This window comes from Neoarius graeffei, chromosome 14, assembly GCF_027579695.1.
Source record: "Neoarius graeffei isolate fNeoGra1 chromosome 14, fNeoGra1.pri, whole genome shotgun sequence".
In the NCBI taxonomy this organism is placed as follows: Eukaryota; Metazoa; Chordata; class Actinopteri; order Siluriformes; family Ariidae; genus Neoarius; species Neoarius graeffei.
In genome coordinates, this window is record NC_083582.1 from 35,736,694 (window position 1) to 35,749,430 (window position 12,737).

Sequence of the window (12,737 nt, forward strand, 5' to 3'; positions counted from 1 at the left end):
CCGCAATGTAATCGCAACAAAAACCTAAAAAACACCACAACTTTCATCGCAATTTTTTGGAAAACCCCACAACATCAGACATTTTAGCCCGCAACAATCACAAAAAAGGCCCACGGAATCCTGGGGGGACTGAAAAAAGAAGGAAGTATGACCACGATTATTTAAAGTTTTGATTTTCATGGACTGGATCTGAAGATGCTCCACTGCCACAGTGTGCTGTCTGCCAAGAGGTGCTAGCTAACGATGCTATGAGATGTTTAAAATGTGTAAAACAAGATGTTTTAAAAAGAAAAGCACAGATGTTTAAAATGTGAAAAAAAGATGTTTTAAAAAGCACAGATGTTTAAAATGTGTAAAAGAAAAAAATTAAAATGTGTACAACAACCATTTTTTTTAAATACGAATGGAACATTAAGTATAGCAACAACAAAAATTGTAAGGGGGGGCGCTGTTGTTTATTTGCTCTCCGAGGGGGGGCTGACTCTCCCACACTTTGAAAACCCCTGTTCTACAGGATGTTCCTAACTTATTGTTAGGAACTTATTGTTTTCATAACGTAACTTATTGTTTTCATAGTCAGTGACAACGCATTTGTTATTGAACTGCTTCTGAACGGAATGTGTGTATGTGGTGGTGGTGTGTGTGTGTATGTATGTGGTGGTGTGTGTGTGTGTGTGTGTGTGTGTGTGTGTGTGTGTGTGTGTGTAAAAGAGAGAGTGAGTGTGTGTGTATGAGTGAGTGTGTGAGAGAAACAGAGAGAGTGAATTTTTGTCTTAGAGAGGGGGCAGTGTTTCAGTCTATGTGTGTGTGCATGTGCTTGAGAGAGAGAGAGCAGCTGATCCTGCTCTTAGCAGCCTTGGTAACAAACCCAAATCAGCAAGTGACATATAAAGATGAGACAATAAGGTGAAATGCTGTTTGTTTCGCTCCTTCTGCAGTGAACTCAAACAGGGCTTCCCTTGGCTTGTGAAGGGACCTGTTCACACCGTGATTGCCGTTTGTGTGTGTGTGTGTGTGTGTGTGTGTGTGTGTGTGTGTGTGTGTGTGTGTGTGTGTGTGTGTGTGTGAGTGAGACGGAGTGCCCATCACTACAGCTGAGTATGTGCTCTGACTGCCAGCCTGGCTGTTTGGTGTTGTGGTCAAGGTGTAGGTTTGACACCCCGTAGACCTGGGTTTAAGGCTGTGTGGGGTGACTGCTCTCTCTCTCCCTTCACTACAATCATTGATTGACAAGTAGTGTTAAAAAAAAACTAAGTTCTTAAGAGTTCTTCCATTCAAACTCTGCCAGGTGGCAAAGGAAGGATGACACCCTGGAATTGATGACCTCTATCTTCCTTTTCACCACCATTCCAGTTTTACGACTGACCCATCTTCGCTGTGCATTTTGTTCCCTCTTCTGGGTTTATTCTAACAAAGAATCTTTTGGGAAAATAAAAGAAATGAGGAAAAATATTATTTGTCACATAGAGTTACAAACAAAATAAGTAGTGAAATGATGTGGTTGCTCAACTATGCAACAGCAGCACAAGTGATCAGTGTACATGAGAAAAGATATCATGAGTGTGCGTGTGCACATATGTGTGTGAGAGAGATTATTGTGTGTGTATGTGTCAGAGTGTGTGGAGAGAGTGAATTTTGTGTCAGAGAGAGAGAAAGAGAGAGAGAGAGAGAGAGAGAGTGTGTGTGTGTGTGTGTGTGTGTGTGTGTGTGTGTGTGTGTGTGTGTGTGTGTGTGTGTGTAAGAGAGTGTTAGAAGGAGAGAAAAACAACAGAAAAAATGGCTTGAGATCTGGAAAGACTGGGCCAGATCATGACAAAAATGCGATACCTATTTACCATTGTAGGAATTCCAGGATTGCAGCAGCAGATTCCTGGTACTCTATGTTAGCATAGAAGCATGCAAAAAACACTGACAAGGCATCCGAAAAACCCAAGTACTCCTCCAAAACGACGGCTAACTTTCCCTCAGTGCTGCCCATCTACAGTGGTGCTTGAAAGTTTGTGAACCCTTTAGAATTTTCTATATTTCTGCATAAATATGACCTAAAACAACATCAGATTTTCACACAAGTCCTAAAAGTAGATAAAGAGAACCCAGTTAAACAAATGAGACAAAAATATTATACTTGGTCATTTATTTATTGAGGAAAATGATCCAATATTACATATCTGTGAGTGGCAAAAGTATGTGAACCTCTAGGATTAGCAGTTAATTTGAAGGTGAAATTAGAGTCAAGTGTTTTCAATCAATGGGATGACAATCAGGTGTGAGTGGGCACCCTGTTTTATTTAAAGAACAGGGATCTAAGTCTGATCTTCACAACACGTTTGTGGAACTGTATCGTGACACGAACAAAGGAGATTTCTGAGGACCTCAGAAAAAGCATTGTTGATGCTAATCAGGCTGGAAAAGGTTAAAAAACCATCTCTAAAGAGTTTGGACTCCATCAATCCACAGTCAGACAGATTGTGTACAAATGGAGGAAATTCAAGACCATTGTTACCCTCTCTAGGAGTGGTCGACCAACAAAGATCACTCCAAGAGCAAGGCGTGTAATAGTCAGCGAGGTCACAAAGGACCCCAGGGTAACTTCTAAGCAACTGAAGGCCTCTCTCACATTAGCTAATGTGAATGTTCATGACTCTACTATCAGGAGAACACTGAACAACAATGGTGTACATGACAGGGTTGCAAGGAGAAAGCCACTGCTCTCCAAAAAGAACCTTGCTGCTTGTCTGCAGTTTGCTAAAGATCACGTGGACAAGCCAGAAGGCTATTGGAAAAATGTTTTGTGGATGGATGAGACCAAAATAGAACTTTTTGGTTTAAATGAGAAGCATTATGTTTGGAGAAAGGAAAACACTGCATTCCAGCATAAGAACCTTATCCTATCTGTGAAACATGGTGGTGGTAGTGTCATGGTTTGAGCCTGTTTTGCTGCATCTGGGCCAGGACAGCTTGCCATCATTGATGGAACAATGAATTCTGACTTATACCAGCGAATTCTAAAAGGAAAATGTTAGGACATCTGGCCATGAACTGAATCTCAAGAGAAGGTGGGTCATGCAGCAAGACAACGACCCTAATCACACAAGTCGTTCTACCAAAGAATGGTTCAAGAAGAATAAAGTTAATGTTTTGGAATGGCCAAGTCAAAGTCCTGACCTTGATCCAATCGAAATGTTGTGGAATGACCTGAAACGAGCTGTTCATGTGAGGAAACCCACCAACGTCCCAGAGTTGAAGCTGTTTTGTACGGAGGAATGGGCTAAAATTCCTCCAAGCCGGTGTGCAGGACTGATCCACAGTTACCGGAAACGTTTAGTTGCAGTTATTGCTGCACAAGGGGATCACACCAGATACTGAAAGCAAAGGTTCACATACTTTTGCCACTCACAGATATGTAATATTGGATCATTTTCCTCAATAAATAAATGACCAAGTATAATATTTTTGTCTCATTTGTTTAACTGAGTTCTCTTTATCTACTTTTTGGACTTGTGTGAAAATCTGATGATGTTTTAGGTCATATTTATGCAGAAATATAGAAAATTCTAAAGGGTTCACAAACTTTCAAGCACCACTGTACTTTGTTGCAGTGAGAAATGTGTTCCCTGAAAGATAAAATATTACACCCTCGTAAAAGGATACTGTAAATGCTATATAAAAACATTTCTAAAAATTATGCACCCTTACCAAGCATGATCAGTCTTGGCGTAACTGGTAACTGGTCTTTCTCAATGGACATTGCTGTTGCATATGCCTTTAAAACAGAAACCATGGGGTTACATTACATTAACACAGCCAATATTTACTTAAATTATATTTAATGAAATTTCCAATATTATTTGCCTAATTACATCAGCCAAAATGAACATGGAGTCTTCTTTTTCAAGGAAGTGTGTCATCATGAGAAGCACTGCTGCTATGCTGGTCCGGTTTTGTTGCATGGTGGTAGTATTGTTCTCGATGTCCCGCAGAATAATCTGAATGTCTCTGTTCAGTGGGTGTCTTTGAAAGAAGGTGATGATCCTCTTCCCCTTGGTCTGAAGAGCTTCTCCAAGTTGATCACATATATCAATACCTGCGAGAGTTTTGAAATGGGCACAGAGTCCTCTTTTTGTGAAGAGGAAGGGCCATTGTTCTTTAGTCTCAGAGATACTTGGCGGAGGGCAGGTGTTTATCATGTGGGATTGATAAATGTATGTCAGACACATTGAATTATCAACATCTGACATTTCTGCAGCTCTGGGGCTATTAGACTGAAATATAGCTGCCATAGTTTTTATTTTAATCTCCAAAGAGTCCACTGTCTCTCCTTCTGGGAGACATTTTGGCTGCCAATTAATGCAGCCGTAGCTGTCAACTTTGCACCGCACTGTTTTAGTGGTACTGCTACCATCCACAGTTTCTGCCATTCTTCTTGGTTTACGCATTCTGTCACTTACATTGTTACAGTTCACATGTTCAACCCTTGTCTTCAGCTGATTAACAAGTGAATAATAACCTATTCCAAGTTGTTCTCCTTCATCTGTTGTGTCTGCAAAGGTCAAAACATATTTTGACACAATCCTTTTTGCTACCTCTACACAGGCAGCCCTGTTGGGGTTTGAACAGTGTTCCTGCATGGCACTTACCACAGTCCTCACCATGGCCCTTCTATCTGCAGGGTTAGCTCTCTCCCCTTTTGATATGGATTGTAAGAGTGAAGCTGGCATCTTGTTCCAAAGAATGTCAAAGTGGCTGCTCCACGAGGTCTGTGTGTTTGTCAAAGAGGGTCCAGGAGGCAGTGTACGAGGAGGTGTGGGGACATGTTCTGTCAGTGATGTGTCCGAGGATGAGGGGGACCCTGTTAGCTCATTTGACAGACCTTTGTAACCAGTGTCTCCATCATTCAACTCTTTAAAGACAAAGAAATACAAAACATATTTGCAGGTTTTGGTTATTTACAGTATATATACTTTTCATTTTAAAAAATAGTATGCATTAGCTGTTTCAGAATATGATTACACTGACTGCAAAGGAATCTAGTAATTAGGCTATATCATTGTGAACCAATCATAAACTATTAAGAACTTTTTAAGCATCTTCAAACATCTCATTTTTTAGACCTTTTAACCCATCTCTTTAAAGTTTTATCTTAACTCTACAACAACTTTATCTAGACAGATGCCTTGTAAAATATAATTTTACATTGCTTTACATGTTTTGTTTTCCCTCTCACCTCTTTGTTTGAATGTCTGGATGGCTCTACGACACTGTATCGGTGTTAAAAGGTCCTCTAAGTCGCCCCTCTCTACATAGGCTAGGTCTTGTTTTTTTGTGACTTCAACCACTGAAGCCAGATGCTCAATAACAATCATCAACCTGTCATAGTCCAGTTCTGGTAGGGCTTTCTGGATTTCTTGAATGTATTCAGCATCCATACCTAAAATGAACACACTGAGTGATGCAAGGAAACAACAGGGAGGTCCATGATGTTGTAAACTGGCAGTGGATAATAGTCCTGCAGACTATCTGCATTAATATACACATATTTATTGTCTGACTTTAACAGGTAGACTCCAAGATCTATTAAAAGGACTGAGTGATGCTGCAAAACAAGAAACCTTGTTATCATCAATGAGTATTAATGATATTTTTCCAAAGATCAATGTGTCACCAGTGTGCTCTAGAACAATAACAAAGCCTTTTGTGTACTTTGTCCCCTTGTATGTCACTGCAGAAACCTCTGAAGTTTTGTGTTCATCGAAATCTGACATTTTTAACACTCTCTGTATATATGTGTTGTATGACCGTTCATCAATTTTATTTGCTTCCCCAACAACCTGGATGGGAAGTGGAAATAACTGACCACTACTCAAATATGACTGAAGGAGCTGGTGTCTTTCTGCAAGGGTTTTTCTTAAGTGTAAAAAATTGTGAAGTTTCCTGGCACATTCCTTGAAATAAGAGTGCTTGCTCTCAAACCTCAGCATCCACAAGCATATCAGTGGTCCAAATGAAAGGATAAGGCCCGGGTAATGCAGCAGGTAGTGGTGCTTTGGTTTGAGAGCATGATCAGGGAACATGCTTTTACATAAGTACCCACATTCCTCTAGCAAACCTTTAAGATATGCAGCCTCATTTAGATTAATTTTGGGAGCACAGATAAATTCAACAATTTCCTTTAGTTTGATGTACAACAGCCAAACCTTACTTTCACGAGGATGTTTGATCCACCTGCCGACGTAGACTGGTAAAAGCCGCAAGAGGCACCAATTCTGCGCTGCCGAGCCACTGAGCTTTTTAGCATTTTCTTTTATCTCACAGGGTCGATTATCTGAATCACTGCCTAGAAATTTTGTCTGTGAAATTGCCCGATTTATAAGATAGACTTTTATTATTCCACAAGGGGAAATTTACATTGTTACAGCAGCAAAATATATAAAGAGAAAAAGATAAGGCAGTGAAGGAGTAGTGCAAAAGTACTAAGTATACAAAAAATAATAAATATAAAAGAAATAAACTACACATTTAGAGATAAAAAATTAACAAATTTGCATAAATTAACAGGTTTGCAGATAAACAGTTAACATAAGTATATTACAAAGGTGGAATTGCATGGGTAAGTATTGCACAGATAGTATTACCAGTATTATCCAGGTAGTATTGCACAAGTAAGTAGGTATATTGCACAAGAGCCATTTTAACCATGTGTGGCTAGCAGTTCACTGTAAAGTACTGATGCTGGTCACAGGTGAAATGCTTTTCAGTTTGTACCAAATGTTCATTGTAGAGGACTAAATCATTTGCCACTACTCCCTCAAAGAGATTGTGTCCTAAACATGAAGGCCAGATCAGACATGAAAAGATTTCAGTGAGTTGAAACATGAATCAAACCTGATGCCATCTATTACATTATTGTCAGAGGATAGTTGCTGAACACTTTCATTATAATTTTCAGATGTTCTTTTTTGGCTGAGTACCAGGGGTGATTTGACAAATGTTTCTCTATCAATTAAGCAATACCTACAAAAGTGTTTGCTAGTGCTGAAATTTTCAGTGAATCCACCAATACAATGAGAACCCAGGTTATCACCACATATCGCTATCAGAGAAGCCTTAAGTTGACTGTTGTCCTCCAACTGAAAGCCTGACTCTTCTAAGTCTTTTAGGTCAGCAACAAGGCGAGCAAATACTTTGTCTTGACCAAAACACTTGAAATCCTGCTCTCTGCAAAGCAAGACAAGTTGGGTTGAGTCAACAGTTGATTGATTATGTGGCAGTATTTCCCCAAGAGTCATGTACCGGTACATGGCCATAATTTTGTGTTTCTTTTTTCCAGAACCTAGGGGGTTTGTCACTTCAAAGGAATCCTGGTAAAGAATAACTGATACAGAGGAGGGTGATTCCTGTAATATGACATTTTCTTGGAAGTTTTTGCCATCATTAACATCATGTAAAACCATATCCCTCTAGATCTGTGTTTTTGATTGTGAATACTGGTCTCTCACTGTTGACTGCCTAAACAAAGCAGAAAGTGTGTGCTTTAGAGGAACATACTGACAAAAGCATTCTTTACCAGTGTTATCTGTTCCTAGGTACATTTGAGCAGGTGCAACATAATCAACATTTTCTTTGAAATATGTTTTCCTGGTTCTGTCTGACCTTAAAATGCCTTGATTATGAACAGTTAAAAGATCCTCTTGTTCAAGTTCTTTGACTAGCTTCCGTATTTCATCCCTGGAAATGTTTAATTCTACCAGTTTCTGCTCTAGCTTTTTGAACACCTGCTTCATTCCACTGCTATGAACATCCTGAAACTCATCAATAATGCACTGTATTGTTGTGGCTGGCAAGAGTAGTTTGGCCTGCATTTTTAAATAGAACAAAGCCAAGTTCTTAAGAAATGTGTCCGATGTAAAATCTGCATTCATTCCATCACTGTGAAAAGATGGACAGCCAGGCTCATCTTGGACATGGATGGCATGAACTTGAACATCCTGTGGTGCATGTGGTTGTGTTACAGTTGTCTGCCTGTTTCCTAGATATATGTGTGGTAAAGGACGACCTCAGTCTAAAATATTTTGAGCATCCATCAAATGGACAAATTATTTTCTTGTCATTCCGTATGTGTAATCATAAAAATGAATACACAGCAAAGAAAAATTGTCAGCCACATAATTACATCCTTGAACACTACATTCATTGTTACTACTACAGTATGCTGATATGTGTCTTGCTTTTGTGACACAGAAGGTATGTGATTTCTGTACGTGTGGGACTTCAACACAGAAAATGTCCTGAAATTACTGTGACACTGTTCTATGCTGCACGGAAACTGGTAGTTGGCCAAATTTCGATGGCTTTTCACATGGCCATAGAACGTTTTTAAATTGGCAGCGCAATGACGGCAAACCTTACAGTTATACATCTTGTTTTTTTTCCTGAGGAAAAGTTGATGAAGCTAAAAACGATAGCTTATTAGGCTAATCTGTACAGCAAATAACTCCTCATATTCACCAACTGAATTAGAAACTGGGGCAGAGGTAGGAGCAGGTCTTTTTCCCAATTGGTAATATTAGCTTTCCCCAGTTGTCCCAGTTAACCATTAACCATTCACGGTCAATATTAATGTTAACTTCTCAATTCTAAACTGTTAGTAGTATTCCCCCAAATTCTTAAAGTTAGCTTGACTTTTGAAAAAGTTGGCATATGCTAACAGGGCAAATCAACTAATTTATAGAGCACTTCACTCGATAGTCCTGGCTTAAGTTTGTCTGCTGGTTTCAGACTGAGTTTTTAAAAACCCTCTTCCTCTATATTCCTTCCTCTTTTTGTGTTATATATCACCCTATCAATCCAAAAACTGTATCCTCTTTGCTGACCTTGTGTATGTACCTCTCTCCTCACACAACCTGTCTGCACCCAATATGCAAAGCCCTGGCATCTTGTTGGAAAAAAAACTTTGTATGACAGAAAGATAAGAGAACAAAGCTTCCATGGTGTCCATCCATTTCTTAATTGTCTGTGTCTTCAGTTCCATCTGAGCAGGATGACATTTCCCACTGTCTGTACAGCACTGCTGTTTCTCCGTGATCTGAGTAACATTTTAGTGGTGAAAGAAAAAAAAAAGAAAATAGTACGAGACATTTTCCTCAGGAGTTATGAATTAAAATGGAAATAGCTGTAGGTTTAGCTACACAATTAACCATTAACTTCTGTAACAAGTTAATAGCTACTCAGTGGTCAAAGTTAGCCCATGTTTACATTAGACCATATCAGCGGATCATCAGATTAACGTTTTTAAAACGATTAGTGTGCACACAGCAACACCAATACACGATTCACGTGCACACAGCAACACCAATACACGGATACGCTTGGCTCCGCAGGCATCCTGCGCTCCAAATCACTCCGCCCTGAACAGCGAGTGCCCTCTGGAGGGTGCGCACTCCGGCCCTGCGCAGCTCACAGAGCGCACGAGTGAAGTGCACAAGCTGTGATTCGGGACTGAGCCGCTGTGTGTGTGATCCCAGTGCATATCACTTACTACTTGCAAGTGGAAGGATGGCAAGCCTAAAGACAATCATAACTACACAATGGGCAGTATTTGCATCAGTATTTGCAGTATTTTCATACTTTTATACTCTTTAATGAAAGGTGATACAAGGCGGAAGTCCGCGCCGTTTTTCAGCAGTCACGTCACATGACCAACGCCAGCGAATCAGGAAGGTGGATGCCACAGTGACATTGTCCAATGACGACGCCAGCTAGAGCTCAGCACAGCGTATCCGTGTATCTCAATGTTTACACAGCACCAGAGCTGACACGATCTGGATTGAATACGTGGACCCTGGCAGATTCCCGTTTCCCGGCGTTTCCAGGCGGTTTAATGTAAACGGACAGTGCATCCGCGAAGAAAACGAGACAGATACGGTCTAATGTAAACTTGGCCAAGTCTGTTAGTCCTGCATTTGGGAAGGAGCATTCTGTCACTGAACAGGCTCCTCTGGTTGCTGATGACGGTGTGTAGAGGGTGACTGGCATTGTCCATGATGTTCAGTATTTTGTCCATAGTCCTCTTCTCTGCCATCGTCACCAGAGAGTCCAGCTTCATGCCGACCACAGAGCAGGCCCGCCTGATCAGCTTGTCCAGCCTGGATGTGTCCTTCTTGGATGTGCTGCCCCCCCAGCACACCACGGTGTAAAACAGGACACTGGCGACCATGGACTGATAGAACATCCACAGGAGTTTCCTGCAGATGTTAAAGAACCGCAGCCTCCTCAGGAAGTACAGCCTGCTCTGTACCTTCCTGTACAGGTGGTTGGTGTTGCAAGTCCAGTCCAGCTTGCTGTCCAGCCACAGCCCGAGGTACTTGTAGGAATCCATAGCCTCCACCTCGAATCCCTCGATCAGAACTGGTCATGACCTTGGTGGATGAAATGGTGGATCAGATGTTAGAGAAAGCATGTCAGGTTCTGTAACTGATGGTGACTTTGCAACTGGGAATGTTTACATATAAGAAGACTTTTTCTTTTGTAAGGAATGATTTTATTACATTTCTAAGTTATTATAGTTGCAATGTAAGTGACTTTTCTGTGAAATCTTTTTCTGAAAGCACTTAGTTCCAGAGAAACTCTCTTTTAAGGTGTATTTTTATTGACATTACATTACTTTATTTCATGGTGTTTTAATGAATTATGATTATTTACAAATATCCTGACTCTGGAGCTTGAGCTCCTGCTGTGTAACAGTACTAATCATTTTTAAGGCTTTTGATTTGAAGATTAGTGTACTCAAATGTTTTTTTTTTTTTGGGGGGGAGTGATTTTTTTTTTCTTATACTGTTGCATAAACATCTACATGGGCATATTGTATGATAAATTGTGATGGAAATTTATGATTCAATTAAAGAAATTGAATCAGGATGATCATCAGGCTACATAATCTTAGTTTTCCCTAGCTGTAATTGTGTTGAGACAGCAGAGGGGGCAATAATGTACAATAGCAGGAACACGTGACTTAATTTTAGGCAGAAGTAATACAGCTCACATGCCATGACAATACAAAAAAAAAAAAAACAGGTCTAAAATGGGAAAGAGTTGTTGTGCACTTGACTAAAGATTCAACAAGAAATCTGAGCTCTCTTTACAGTCTGCTGAAAGATAAAGAAAAGAGATTCAAATAGAGGCAGTACAAATTTTCATAAAAGTTTCTTTAGAAAAGACCCGTTTAACTCTTTCACTTTTCATAAAAGGAATATTTCAGATAATAGACTATATTTTACTCCAATGTTTACATATATGTGTAAATAACTACTGGTTAAGAAAATGAAGTTTTTCAATTTAACAAAAGGAATGTTCCTATTGATGAAAAAGAGGAAAATAAATGCATTTTTTAAGAAAAATGTCTTTCTTCATTTAAAATTTTTCAGAAATATCATGAATTGGGTGCATTGTTAGAGGCCTCCTGTTTATTTTGAGAATATAAATTAACCCTCTGGGGTCTGAGTGTATTTTTCTGGCACTCTAATGATTTTGGTATACTCTGATTTTGATGTAATTTCAACAAATCTAAGCAGTATTTTTAAAGTCATATGACTGTGTTCAGCTGCAATAATATCTATGTAATATGTCGGTCATGATTGTACTTAAAAAAAACAGATAAATGAAGATGTAAAAAGCAGTTTTAGAACTGTGTTGGAACGTGTGAAAAAACATGACCTTACCCATTGTGTCAAACCGTTTTTGTCACTTGAGGTAATTCTGTTGTCTTAGGAATGGATCGAGCACAAAAACTTAAATCTGCACCATTGATTTGACAATTAACTGGCCATCAAAAAAAAAAATGTCCTATTGTTTTGGGATAAAGGGTTGGCAGTGGGAGGGGTATTCAATGAGAATAGTGAAAACCCCTCCCACTGCCAACTATTAATCCCATCAGGTCAAGTCACAATGGGTAAGGTTATGTGTTTTCACACATTCCATTTCAGTTCTAAAACTGATTTTTATAACAGCTTCATTTATCTGGTATTTGACTTTATTTTCATATTTGACTCTATTCAGTTTGTCTTGAAATTAATTCTTGGACTATTTTACTCAGTTCAGAGCCACGACCTACTCTGTTACACAATTACTCTGTAATTTTACTCTCTAAGCTCGAAATAGAGCAAAATTAACTACTTTGAGGAAAATACTTTTAACTCTGGAAAAACTGCTCAGTCATTTTTTCCTGTATATGCACTACAGCGCATGCACATCAACCGATCTGCTCATAAGAAATAGAAGAAATATTTTACATTTACTCAAGTTGATCTTTGGTTGGATCGAGTCAAAGTAAAAAAAAAAAAAAAATGCACCACCCATTATCCGTCACATTTCTCAAGATTTAATTGAATAACTGTCCTGAATCATGAAATGACTCATGAATTGAATTATATACGAATTAGTTATTACTGTGTTATTACTCCACTTATTACACCTGTTTATGGGTTATAACATGTTATCACAGTGTTATTACACCACTTATTACACCCGTTATTACATTGCTTATTAATTAACTTGAGCAAATAATTTATACTATCAAATTAACTCATGCTTAATTTACAGTGTAGTATTAACTGGTGAACTCTTACATTGCATATAGAGTCAAAGTAAATCAAAACATTTAATTAATATTGAGTATCTTTTTAATTGCCACGTAATCACTTTACACATTGCTTCAGTGCATTATTTTGTCAAGTATACCTACA

General features: G+C 39.0%; 1 pseudogene; it reads right to left on the bottom strand.

The window, feature by feature from the left end:
* Nucleotides 1-1,258: 1,258 nt before the first annotated feature.
* LOC132897583 (uncharacterized) lies at nucleotides 1,259-5,426 on the bottom strand (annotated as a pseudogene).
* Between the last annotated feature and the right edge of the window lie 7,311 nt (nucleotides 5,427-12,737).